Source organism: Typopeltis vanoorti, chromosome 2, assembly GCF_054136105.1.
Source record: "Typopeltis vanoorti isolate ZY-2024b chromosome 2, IOZ_Tvanoo_1.0, whole genome shotgun sequence".
Classification (NCBI taxonomy): domain Eukaryota; kingdom Metazoa; phylum Arthropoda; class Arachnida; order Uropygi; family Thelyphonidae; genus Typopeltis; species Typopeltis vanoorti.
Genome location: NC_143550.1, coordinates 59,155,937 through 59,170,279, shown reverse-complemented (window position 1 = coordinate 59,170,279; position 14,343 = coordinate 59,155,937). Strand labels below are relative to the sequence as shown.

The window sequence follows — 14,343 nt, the reverse complement described above, 5'->3', positions numbered from 1 at the left end:
CAAATTGTTTGCAAATAACACTACCCTGAGCTCTTCATTATTATTCTCGAAGCGTTCTTGAAGTACAGGCAAACTGGACTGCAAAAATATCTATAGCAAAATACTAATCCCGTGTACCATTTCCCATCTGGGGAGAAAAGATAACCTCGTCAATTTTGTTGATGAGGTTATCTTTAACAAAAGTTGATACACCAACTTTTGTTTGTTCATGCTTCAGTAAAATAAGGATAAAAACAAGAATATAACTTCTTGTCAAGTATAATTTATTTTTTGATGTTATTACAAATCATTTAACTATAGGCTACTCAACTTTAAGCTTATTTTGCTATTTATTCACATTTCCAATCTAGATACTAATGAGATTTGTTTTCTCAATATCTGATAAACATATCTTGGTTTGGAATATAATGTTTTTATATAAAGTATAATAAAATAGTAAACTAAAGACTGCTTTCAGTTGAGCTTTCAACAAAATGGTCACCTAATCACAAAGAAATACTTACTTTTTCTGTTTTTAAAAATGTACATTGGTATGATTTCTTGTTAGTTTTCTTGATATATTCACTAATCCTTTCTTTATCATTCTGTTTAGATAACCCCCACATCACCTTAGATTAGCTCTGCTTGCACTTCTTGATGAATGTATGCTAAGTTGGCATTGTTTGTATATGCCATATACAATACAAAGTACCTTCATAATATCTTGATTTTTCATATGATTCTGCTATCCAAATTTTTCTCAGAATTTTTGTATTTCAGGTCTACTATTTGATCAACTATTTCTAATATAACTCTCAGGTCCATATGTTAAAACTGGTTTGAAACATCCTAGAATAATGTTAGTTCTGTCTAATTTCTCTTTCATTCCACATAAATCTATTCATTTTTAGTGCCTAAATAACTCATTCAGTTATTTAGGCACTAAAAATTGTGCCTAAATAATTGAAATACAGACAGTCCTCAACTTATGGATGGGTTGTGTTCTGGAGGACCATCCATAAGTCAAAACTTAGTTTTGACTTAAATAAGCCTCCAAAGCTAATGGTATCCAATAGAAGTTTACTGTAGATGCTAGAAACATTTACAGTGTAATGTTAAGTGCTAAAAACAAGAGAACTTTAAAATAGATTGTTCATGGTAAAATAGCACAAATAAATTAAGGAAATCATAAATTTTAAATAATTTAAAACATTTATAATATTGGATATAAATGATTCAGATACGCTGCCAACGTGCAATCCCTGAAACATGCAATTTCATTGGAAGATCATCTGTAATCTAACCTCTGATTGGCATCAAGTTTCACTGAAGCTTTCTGACATTGTCTGTAACTTTGGATCAGTGTAAGTTGGATCAATGTTAGTTGGGGACTGCCTGTATTTTGCTTTTACTATAGCATTTGCATTGAGAAAGTAGTTGATATTTTCCATATTCCTGCCTATTTTCACAATTTTTGTGTTTTTATTTCTGATTTTCATGAGAGATTTGTTATAGCCATTAATCAATTAGTTAAAGAATTCTGACTTGCATTATTTAAGAAAATAACACAATCTGCACCTCACAAAATCCATCCCCATGTTCAAGTTAGAAAGACTCATGGAGCAGCAGTGGATGCCCGATGGATGGAAATTTATTCAGAATCCTGAATGTTCTAGCTAATGGCTCTCTGTTACAGGCCCAGCAAGCCAGCAGTATATTTTTTATGCTAAAAAGAAACAAATAAATTAAAGCCAGATATTACACTGGTAAACAACCAGAAATGGAACAAAAACTGAAAATAGGAACACTGAACACATTGACACTTAGACATAAAGATGAAGAGTTAGTGGATGTTATGGAGAGGAAATTAAATGTTTTGGGTTTGAGTGAGACAAAATAGAAAAAACAAGGACAGAGTAAACTATATTTTGTTTTGGAAAAGAGCAGATGACCAGTCAAAAATAGTGTTGGTTTTATCATCAATGAAGAAGTAAATGACATCACATTTATAAAGTGTGATGGAGTTAGCGAAAGGATAATGAAGCATGTATATGAATGGATACTGATTCATTTTCTTATGGAATTTAGTAAGAATTTGGAAAAAAACTTACTTGTGCAAGTGGACCACAGAAGTTTTCCTAAGGAATTAGTGGAAGAATTTTTCAAATTATTACAGCAGGTAACAGACATAAAGAAAATGGAAAAGGTTGTCCTCACTGGAGATCTATACAGGAGAGTAGGAAGTGAATCCCACAAGGCACACAGAAATGTTTTGGGAAAAATATGGAGAAAAGGGTAAAGGCTAATAATAATGGTATCTGCTGGATTTCTTCTCATGATATAGATTAGTCATTACTAACACAATGTATCAACTTAAAGAAGATATGCAGAAGTGGGAATGATAGGGAGCCAGCTGAATAAATTTATATGGAATAAGAGAGAAATTAGACAAAACACTAAACTAGCAGTATACATGATAGTATTTAAACCACTTTTAAGTTATGGATCTGAGAGTTGGGTTAGAAATAAAGCAGTTGATCAAAGATTAGGGACCAGAGATATGAGAGTTCTGAGAAAAATTAGGTACATGAACAGGCATCAATGACAGAATCATATTAAAAAGCACTTGATATTGTTAGCATCATTCAAGAATATGTGAGAAGAGATAGTCTAAGGTGTTTGTGGTCTAGCCACTTACAGTATGGGAGAAGAAAGGTTAGCAAAATGTTTGATGCTAAGATGGCAGGAAAAAGATAAAGAAAGACCAAGGTCTATGTGGACTGATTCAGTCTGAAATGCCTAGGAAGAATGAAATGTTAGATATGACAATATTGGAGTGCAAAAAGTAATAGACTAATTTGAAGGAAAAATGCATATAGAAAATTAATAAAAATGTAATCTTAATCAAGTAGTGCTGTCATATCAGTCTGAGCACTCTTTGAGGGATCATGTCAGGAAATTAATAATGATGAGATGATAGACATACCAGGAATTTTGGAAAAAGCCTTTGATCCAACAGGGATATGTCTCGGAAATTTTGGAAAAAAATAGGCATAAAAAAAGAATAGTTGTGATCAAAAACATGTATGTTAAATGAACTAGGTGTGTGAAAACTATATTTGGTAATTCAGAATGGCTTACACTTAATCTTTTCACTGCTAAGCTCGAGTATTCTCAGGAGTGCTTTTGTGTTTAAAAAATCTCCTCCAAAATAACATTTAAATACATTTGAATTTCTCAGGCATGTGGGGACATTTTCTTCTTCAAGTGTCAATTAGAAGGAGGTTGGCAACCATGTCACAGAACTTTTTTCTTTCTTCTGCTGCTCTGGAACATTTATGGTAATTCAAGCCAGTCCAGTCCTTAATGTCTTCAAACCACATTCTCCTGGGTCTACCTCTCCCTCTTTTTCCATCCAGTTTCCCTTCTAATATTAATTTCTGAATGCCTTCTTGTCTAGTTAGATGTCCAAAATATTTAAGTTTTCGTTCTTTAATTATTTTCATTAATGTTCTTTTCATTTCTGCTTTCTTTAAAACATCTTCATTTTTCATTTTCTCTGTCCATGGTATTTTCAACATTCTTCTGATGGTCCACATTTCGAAAGCTTCTAATTTTTTCTCTGCTTCTTTATTTAGAGTCCAAGTTTCACTATTGTAGAGAAGGCTTGACCAGATATAGTATTTTATTAATCTTTTTCTTGTTATATTAATGTCTCTAGATGTTAGAACAGTTTTCATATCAATAAAGGCTTTTCTTGCTATCTCTATTCTTCTTTTTATTTCTTTAAGGGAATTTCCTTCATCTGTAAACATTTGTCCCAAATATATAAAAGACCGAACCTGTTCAATTTTCTTTTTAACAGTTATGTTTAGTTTCTTATTTATTGGTTCTTTTGATATAATCATGCACTGTGTTTTCTTTAATAATTAATCCCATGTCTAAGCTTCTGTTGTAAATTTCTGTGACTAAGTTATGAAAGGCCATCTTCAGATTCAGCTATAAGGACTGTGTCATCTGCATACCTGAAGTTGTTGAAGTTCCTACCTCCGACTTTTACGCCCTTCAGTTCAGAAATATTTTTAAAAACTTGCTCACTATATATATTGTACAGTAAGGGTGATAAGACACATCCTTGTTTTATTCCTTTTTTTTTTTATTTCAAAGTTGTCAGAATATGCATGTTTATATCTTATTGAGGCCATTTGATTTCAGTATATATTTGTAATTATACGTAGATCTTTTCCTTTTAACCCATTATTCTGTAGGATATGTATTAATTTCTTGTGATCTATTGAATCAAATGCTTTGGTGTAATCAATAAAATAAAGATATATGTTTTTTCTGGTTATCAAGGCTTCTTTCACATAATGTTTTCAAACTGAAAATTCCTTCTCTTGTACCTTTGTCTTTTTGAAAACCTAATTGAGTGTCTTCTATTTCTACTGACAAAGTGCCTTTTATTCTTTCTAGGATTATTCTCAGTAGTAATTTTGTAACATGGCTTGTTAAACTTATTAGTCTATATTCTGAACATTCAAAAGTTCTTGGAATTTTGGGAATAGTGACAAAGATGGATTTCATTAGATCATTGGGGATGTATCCTGTATCACAGATGTTATTAAAAATAAACTTTAGATCATTGTGTGTTTTCATTTGCTTTCTTTAACAATTCAATAGGGATCTGATCAGGGCCTGTTGTTTTACCTGTTTTCATTTGACTTAGAATGTATTCTATTTCTTCATATGTAATTGGTTCACCATCCATATTTTGTACATCTGGTGTGTCTGTGTGATCAGAGTCAAACAGTTCTTTTCCATATTCTTTTCATCTTTTTATGATATCTTATGTCTCTAGTAGCATTTTTCCATTTTGATCTTTTATACAAAGATTATGGTTGAAATTTTTCTTTTTATTTGTCAGAGCTTGGACTGACTTATGCATTTCTTTACTACTGTGTTTCTCCAATTCCTATATTTCTTTACATTTTTCATTTAGCCACTTGTCTTTAGCCTTCCTGCATTCATTTTTTATAATTTTACTGAGTATTCTATACTGTTTTGTAATTTTCTTTTTTTGTCTTTCATTCATAAGTTCTAGTATTGATTCAGTCATCCAAGGTTTTTTCTTATTGTATTTAATTTTTGGAATAACCTCATTAGCTGTCTTACATATTGCATCTATTATGAATATATTCCAGTTTAATACTATTATTACTAATACTGATTCTGGCTGGTTCTCTCTCTCTCTGTGGTTACAACCCATGAAAGGTTATTAGAAACCTATAGTACATTGTACTATGTTTGTACTACCATGAATAGGCTAAGAATTTTTTCCCCATTTTAAATAATTTTTATTTTTATTTTTTATTTATTTTTACATAGTCCAGAAACCCTGCTCTAGAGACCAAACATGTTACTTTACCAAGCCACTTAAGGCCTCCAATAAGCTAGGAAGGGGAGGGGGGGGTCCTCAAACCAAACGATGAACTTCATCTCCCACCTAAATATGGCCTGAATATAGATTGTTATTCCACAAATTTCACTTTCACAATTTCTCTTAGCATCTACTCTATGCTGCATAAATCTTACTTGGAACACTCAGAGAATTCTTCTGTGATTCTCACATTCAATTTCATTCCCCCTGTTTACAGATAAGTGCTATAGGGTGCTCTACTCCTAATATCCAGAACTTTACCCTATGACCAAGCCTTCTGAATTATGCAGTACAGCCGATATAAAACTTTTATACTTTCATATCTGCATTTTAGGTCAGGTGGGAGTCTCGGTGATCCATGAAGTAGATAAGTATATGGATGTTCTATTTAGGATAGGTTATATGCTGAACTATAAATCTGGAAATTATGACAATCTCAGGAGAATGATATGCTAAGTCCCATGGTATCTGTTATTATTGAATGGGAAAGATACTGGCAGCACATAGAAAGCAGTATCTGAATGTGTCCCTAGAGTTCAAAGAAAAAAATAGGGTGAAAGTTAAATTGACATGCAAACTTAAAAAAAGTAAGTGATCTATAAGATGATGATGTGGAAAGAATATCACAAGAATAAGGATGAGAGGAGTTATGAAATATATATATATGTCTAATCTTTAAAGGTACTTGTGGCATGATTATAAATAATAAAGTACATGATAACCAGTAATTAACTTTAATGAAATGAAATACAGATATTTCGTATTGAAAATAGCAGTACATCATCAATGTGTAGAAACAAGCAACTTAAAGGAACTGGATTACAAAGTACATACAGCAGTCAGTGGTTTACCAATTAAAAACTTTTGCTGCATGCTAGAAATTAGTGTTAATAAATAATATTATTAAAAATATTATCAAGATCTTTATGATCAATTAGAAACAAAGGAAGGACAGAGAAAGAGTTATCGATTGGCAAAATGTAGAAACAAGGCTTCAAAGGTCATCATACATGTGAGGCAGATCAAAGAGGCTGAAGGAAGAATATTATGGAGGGATGTGGACATAAGAAACAGATGGAGAATATACTTTGAGGGACTTTTGAATGAGGAAAATAGGAGGACTCACAGAGAAGATGGACAGCCTTCTGAGGGGATGGTGCAGAACATCAGTAGAGTGGAAGTGAAGGAGGCCATGAAGAGGATGAAGAATGGAAAATCAGTGGGCCCAGACAGGATTCCAGTGGAGGCATGGAAGGCTCTGGGGGAAGAGGGAATTGACCTGCTGTGGGACCTGTTCATGAAAGTTTGTCAACAGGAAAATATACCCGAGGAATGGAGGAAAAGTACTCTTGTCCCCATCTACAAGGGTAAAAGGGATGCACAAGACTAAGAATTACAGAGGAATAAAGTTGATGTCCCACACAATGAAAATCCTAGAAAGGGTTCTTGATGGAAGACTGAGGAAGGAGGTGGAGATTGCAAAGGAGCAATGTGGCTTCATGCCTGGTCGATCGGCCACAGATGCTATCTTTGGGGTACGACAGATGATGGAAAAGTTCCGAGAGAAGCAACAAGAGCTACATTTGGTATTTATTGATCTGGAGAAAGCATATGATAGAGTGCCAAGGCAAGAAGTCTGGAGGTGTCTGAGGGAGAAGAAGGTACTGGAGAAATATGTCAGGTTGGTGCAGGAGATGTACAGAAATGTGAAGACAAGTGTTCGAACCTGCCTGGGAGTGACAGTTGGCTTGCATCGAGGGTCTGCATTAAGTCCGTTCTTGTTTATTATTGTGATGGAGGTGGTGACAGAGGAAGTGAGAGAAGACGTGCCTTGGACTATGTTGTATGCAGATGACATCATGCTGTGTGCAGAATCAAGAGAAGAAGTGGCAGCCAAACGAGAAAGTTGGAGGAAAGTACTGGAAGAGAGACGTATGAGACTGAGCAGAAGTAAGACCTAGTATATGTGTTGCAAAGTGGATGGCAGCCACGGGACAGATCTGGAGCTGGAAGGAAATGTCATCAGGAAGGTCAGTGACTTTAGATACTTAGGTTCAACAATGAAAGAGGATGGTGAGGCTGAGAAGGAAGTGGGATACAAGCAGGATGGAGGAACTGAAGAGAGATGGCTAGGGTGCTATGTGATAAGAGGGTGCCGATCAATCTAAAAGGCAAAATTTACAGGACAGTAGTGAGACCAGCTATGACATATACTTTGGAAACTGTGGCCCTGAGGAAAAATAACATCAGCAGGATGGAAGTAGTGGAGATGAGAATGCTTCGGTGGATGTGCGATGTGACCAGAAAGGATCATCTGAGAAATTACTATGTAAGGGGAATGGTGAAAGTTACGAACTTAGGAGCAAAGATACAGGAGGCAAGGTTGAGATGGTTTGGTCATGTGATGAGGAGAGAGGAAGAGTATGTGGGAAAAAAGTCATGAAGATGGATGTGCAGGGGAAGAGGAAGCACGGATGGCCAAAGAAGAGATGGAGGGGGATGGTGGAGGAGGACTTGAGGATGAAGAACTTGGATGTGGCCAAAGCCCAAGACAGGAAGTTGTGGAGAAGACTTACCACAAACAGTGACCCTACTTAAGTGGGAAAAGCTGCAGAAGAAGAAAACGAAGATTAAAAATATTTTAAACAACTATTTTTGATGGTTACATAAGATAAGAATCTCCCAAACTTTTGGGAGAGAGAGACAATTGTTCCGATTCAGATTTGACCGATGTAAAAGGGCTTCACAACTTTCTTTGAAAAGGCATTCATATTTAAACCTACATCTATGGAGAAAATGAGCTTTATCCCACTGGATACTGTGTTTGGTGTCAATACTATGTTGTGCGAGACCAGACTTTTGAGGTTTCATGTATTTGATATAATATTGATGTTCTTTAATTCTTTTTACTACAGGATGGCCTGTTTGTCCAAAGCATGTTAGATTACATTCACACGGTATCTGATAAACACCAGCTAATTATAGAGGTGCCAGTTTGTCTTTTGTAGATGGCAAATGAGAAATTTTGTTGATCAGAAAATATGTGGGAATGAGATGATACTTCTTCAAAATTCTACCAGTCGGTTCCAAAAAGTTATCAAAAAGTTAAATTCCATTAACTTTTTGATAGTGAGAAGTTCTTGTTGTAAGCCTGAGGGAGAGGAGCACACCTTATGTGCTCTATTAATTAAGGACTTGATAACACCAATTTTTTGAGAGGTGTGATGAGCTGACTTTTGATAGATGTATCTGCCAGTGAAGGCCGGTTTTCGATAAACACTGATTGATAAATTACTGGAGGCTGTGCGTGTTAGGCGGATGTCCAAGAATGGTAAACTACCAGCATTTTCTTTTTCCATGGTGAACTGAATGCATGGATGAAGGTTATTGATCTGTTGTAGGAAAGTGGTAAGTTCATTTTCAGAATGAGGCCAAATAGCAAAGACATCATCAACATAACAAAACCAATGAGAGGGTTGGGGATGAATAGATGAGAACAAGGTATCTTCTAGATGGTTCAAAAAATACAGTTTGCCAAAGGTGGAGACAGAGGGCTACCCATGGCAGTACCTTTAACTCCTCTTAGATCTTGTTATTCCAGCTGAAATATCCTGATTGTATAATTCAAAAATCTTTGCAATATGAGGAGGGTGATCATCATATAATAAATTAACAGTGTCAGATAATGGAATGTTGGTAAAGAGGGAAACAATGTCAAAAGCTGACTAACAAATCCGACTCCTGTATTTAAATATCCTTGATTTTTCAGTGTGAGCAGCTAATAAACGTGACAGAAATTTAGCAATTCTATAAGTGGGAGAGTCAATACAGTTCACGATGGGTCATACTGGATAACCTTCTTTATGAATATTTGAGAGGCCATATAAACGAGAAGTTCTTCCAAAATGAGTGTGCAACTTGTCTACAGTATTTTGATCCCAGCTAACAACTTCATCAAGTAACTTATTTATTGTTTGATTTGCATTTTGTAGGGTTATAATTAATTTCTTGATAGGTGGAGGTATTCTGTAAAAGGCAGTCTATTTTTCTCTCATAGTCATCCTTATCCATTACCACTACTGCTTTTTCTTTATCTCCTTTCAAAATAGATATACTGCTATTTTTTCCTAATGCAACTAGTGCCTGGGTTTCAGCACTCGATAAATTGCATGGATGTAATTTGCTTTTAAAAAGTGAAGCAGCAACTTCAAAGCGTAGTTTATTAGCATCTTCCATGCTAATAAATTTAATATACGGGATGCATTTTTTGTACGCAAAGTCATGGCCTTTAGCTAATATACCTAGTTTCGGCATCAGATAATAGGCATCCAGAAATATTCACAATCGATTTATTAGTGGGAGTGTTGTCAGGAGTAATTTTTTTGTTTAAAGATTCATATTTTAAAGATTCGGTATAAAGATTCATATTTTAAAGATTCGGTATAAAGATTCATATTTTTGCATCGCTTTGCAGGAATGTCTTTCATAAGAACGGGCTAAAGATTGTTTAGAAATATGAAGAACAATATCCAGTAATTCGTCACCCAGGATAGCTGAAATCCTTCTTTCAAGACCTAAATCTTTTTTTAGTCGCTCGAAGTTGGTTCCACATCAAGAAAAAACTTGCACGAATATAAATTGCGTGAGCTCCAGGCGACCAAATAGTTTCTCTAAATCTAGCAAATGTAGGAATAACTTTTCTATTGCAACATTTTTTGAGAAAGGAAATCTGAGCACGAAGCTTACCTTGTAAAATCGATAATTTTCCTAACTTGCCTGTTTGTTTAGTGAATTTTCCCCGTGAAGGATAGTAAGTCTAATCTTTAAAGGTACCTTAAATTAAAGATACCAAGAAATTATATACTTGGCTTAATCCTTTATCCAAGTGTAAGCAAACAAAGTTTGCGCCTGAAGTATTTAAAGGACTGGGGCAACTCGTACAAAGAAGCTAAGACCACATCATTTGCCTTAGTATCCCATAATGCAAAGCACATCTCCTTGCAGACATGTATAATGCTATGCATTACGGTAAGAGTCATTACCCAGACTGGTTTTGACCTTTATTGAGGTCTCTTAAGTGGGGGCCAGACCCACAGGTGATATTAAAGGTACCTGTGGCCCATACCAAACAGGCCATTCTGTAGAAAAAAGAATTAATGAACATTAGTATTTAAATGCGTGGTAAGCTTATGTGTTCATCACACATGTTGAATTTGATTTAAACGGTATTGAATCGAACACAGATCGATAAGAAAATAGCTATTTATTAACTTAAAAGCTAATATTTCGCTGGTATTATATCCAGCATCTTCAGAGCACACAAACAAAGTTTGTTACAAATGCGAGACAACCACAATCCGGTGTAACAGTGGGGCTAGTATAAGTAATTGCAGCATGCAACAGAAGACTAAAGTCCTAATAAGGAGCCATCTAAGTTATATAAAAAACAGTAGTCCAAAGTTTTGAAAAAATAAAATAAAAATAAATAAAAAATATTAATTTGGTCTTAGGATGACTGTCTTCCAAATTTTTCGTAGATTTATACAGCCATACTTGTTAAGGTTTGGAGTATGCTTTAAGGCTTCTGTTGATTCCATGAAAAACCTTTCTGACTCGTAGAAGCTTCTGTGCAGTACTTTTGTTTTTTTCCAATTGATCCTGTGTGCCGGGGTATCCAAAGTATGGTCTGCCAGACCCGACTTGCCATAGCGAAAGTGCCGGATATATTTTTTGTGTTCACTGAGGCGGATGTCCACAGTTCTTCCTGTCTGTCCTACTACGGACAGACAGGAAGAACTAAGGACAGATTCATTCCTTTATCACCAGGAGTCTATGAAGTGCCCTGTTCATGTCATCAAGCCTACTACGGACAGACAGGAAGAACTGTGGACATCCGTGAACTGTGAACACAAAAAATATATCTGGCACTTTCATTATGGCAAGTTGGGTCTGACAGGCCATGCTTTGGATACCCCGGCAAACACGATCAATTGGAAAAAAAAAGTTACTGCACAGAAGCTTCTACAAGTCAGAGAGGTTGTTCCTGGAATCAACAAAAGCCTTGAAACATACTTCAAACCTTAACAAGTATGGCTGTATAAATCTACCAAAAATTTGGGAGACAGTTATCCTAAGACCAAATTAATATTTTTTATTTATTATTTTATTTTATTTTTCAAAACTTTGGACTACTATTTTTCAAAACTTTCAAAGACTACTATTTTATTTTATTTATTATTATTATTTTTAAACTTAGATGGAGCCTTATTAGGACTTTAGTCTTCTGTTGCACGCTGCAATTACTTATACTAGCCCCACTGTTACACCAGATTGTGGTTGTCTCGCATTTGTAACAAACTTTGTTTGTGTTCCATGAAGATGCTGGATATAATACCAGTGAAATATTAGCTTATAAGTTAATAAATAGTTATTTTCTTATCAATCTGTGTTTGATTCAATACCGTTTAAATCAAATTGAACATCAGTATTATATCGAATACATGAAACCTCAAAAGTCTGGTCTGGCACAACATAGTATTGACACTAAACACAATATCCAGTGGGATAAAGCTTGTCTTCTCCATAGATGCAGGTTTAAATATGAACGCCTTTTCAAAGAAAGTTGTGAAGCCCTTTTACATCGGTCAAATCTGAATCGGAACAATTCTCTCTCTCCCAAATGTTTGGAAGATTCTTATCTTATGTAACCATCAAAAATAGTTGTTTAATAATATTTTTAATATTATTATTTATTAACACTAATTTATAGCATGCAGCAAAATTTTTTAATTGGTAAACCACCAATTGCTGTATGTACCGTGTATTCCCGTTTCTTTGATTTGCTGATTTAGTCTCCTGGGTTCTAAGAAGATAAAGAACCTTGGAAAAGGACAAAAGAAGTGTTACAAAAATGATAACAGGATTGTAAAATGTTCATTATGAGGTCAGATTGAGAGTAGGCAGACTACAGACACTGGTAGGCAGGAAAAAAAAGGGTCATAAAGATAGAAGTCTATAAACTTCTGAAAGGGTATTATAGGATATCAATATTATTGAATTTTTTTTTTTTATTACGTGGAAGATAGAGAAAGGACAATAGGGGCATCTGTGGAAGCAAAGTTTGTGTGATGAGAGCTGGATTTTTCTTTCATAGAGCAGCTTGGTTTTCTGTTTTCAATTTTTCACCAATCAATTTTTTTCACCAATATTTGCATAATTGAGTCTCTGCTCTACTTTACTTTTATTTATAACTTTATTTTAAATATGACAGTCATTTTTATCTTACTCCTTATCTTATTTTATCTTACGACCTGAACAGAAATCCAGCAGGTCTTACTGCCTGTTATTAGCTTTACACTTTTCTCCAAATTTTCCCCAAACATAACACAGCAGGAAATGTATATCGGACATATAGAAAGATGTCTAGTATTCATTTCTACTTAGCTGTAGATCTCCAACAAAAATCAGCTTCTTTTTTTTTTTTTTAATATCAATTTCTTCTTTCTAATGACTTGAAAAAGTACTCTACTTGTTCCCTAGTACAACCTTCTGTTAAACCACACACACACACAAATAATTCTCAATTTCCAAATGTCTGCTTTGAAAGTTGCCTGAATTACTATACTGCATTCAAGATCTGCTGAGATTATGCTTTTCCTTCACACGTTACATAGTACGCAAATTCAGTTTTGCTATATATTCTAGTTTCAATACTTGAGAATATGTGCAAACCCTAAGGACACCACACACAAACATCAAGTGTAAACAGATTTCTGAAGTAATCCAACACAGAATGCTTCATTTTACGATGATCTGCTCATGACACTTTTCAATCATGACAAATGCCCATTATATGATACTGCATTCACTCATACAATGCTTTTCAGTTATGAAAAATGCCCATTTATAGGATGCTACACTTGTTTATACGATGGTTTTAGTGACAACATGCTCCCATGAACCAACCAATGTGCAGTTTTTGTGAACTGTTTGCTTAAGATACTGTTGCTTGCCACATCTCTCTGTGTTTTGGTGTTTAGCTGTGAATTATAAACTCTTTATAACTATGATTTTATATTATTGTTGTTATAATAGCAGATAAAATTTAATGTAAGCAACAGTATTGTTGCTGCTGTTGCTTCCAGTGAATAGAAGAAAATATTAACACTAATTTATAGCATGATATTACATAAGATACTAAGATTAAAACTATTAAATGTAGTGAGGATGGTGTATCAAATTACCTCACACTACTGTTGTTACAGTTGTTAAAAACAAAAATAAAGTGAAAAGTGCTACACTAGTTAATACTACAGTTATCTGTAAATGTGACAATTTTATTGCCAAAATGGAATACCTTTTGATGGCATAGATTGATAACCAAACTGATTGGCATGTCCCCTTCAGCTATTCAGAATAACTTTTGTGTTTGTGAAAATTATTTGAAATTTTTCAATTGCATAACTGATATAAATTAATACTTTTTTAGCTGGACTAAATTTTTTTATGCACACATATGACTGCAAAAGCAAGTCGTCCATTACATGCATCCACAAGTGAAAGAAAAATAAATAGGGGTAAATTGCTATATGACAGTGGTCTGGAATCTAACTTGTCATATGACCAGGGTATGTCTGTATATATTTTTCTTTCTTACTGAAAGAACACTTGCCAAGGCATATAAGTTAGTATCTTGTTTTTGTCACTGTAATAACAAAAACAAGGAATTTTTGTTCTTTTACTCTTTCCGTTTTTTCATTATAATCAGATGAATTGGCAATGAATGCTAGGGCGCTTTCATCACATCTCATTTTCCATCACTCTCTCCCCCACCTCTCTCTTTCATTCCTTTCCTGAATATCTCACAAAAAACTTCCACCAACTAAAACTAATTCCTGTTTCAAAATCACAGACAATCAAAGGTAAGT

The 14,343-nt window shown here is 34.4% G+C and overlaps 1 protein-coding gene across 2 annotated transcripts in view; it reads right to left on the bottom strand.

Annotated features, from left to right (window-relative positions):
- The window catches only part of LOC150109066 (uncharacterized), a 236,356-nt gene that overhangs the window by 74,011 nt on the left and 148,002 nt on the right, over positions 1–14,343 (bottom strand). The window lies entirely within an intron of this gene.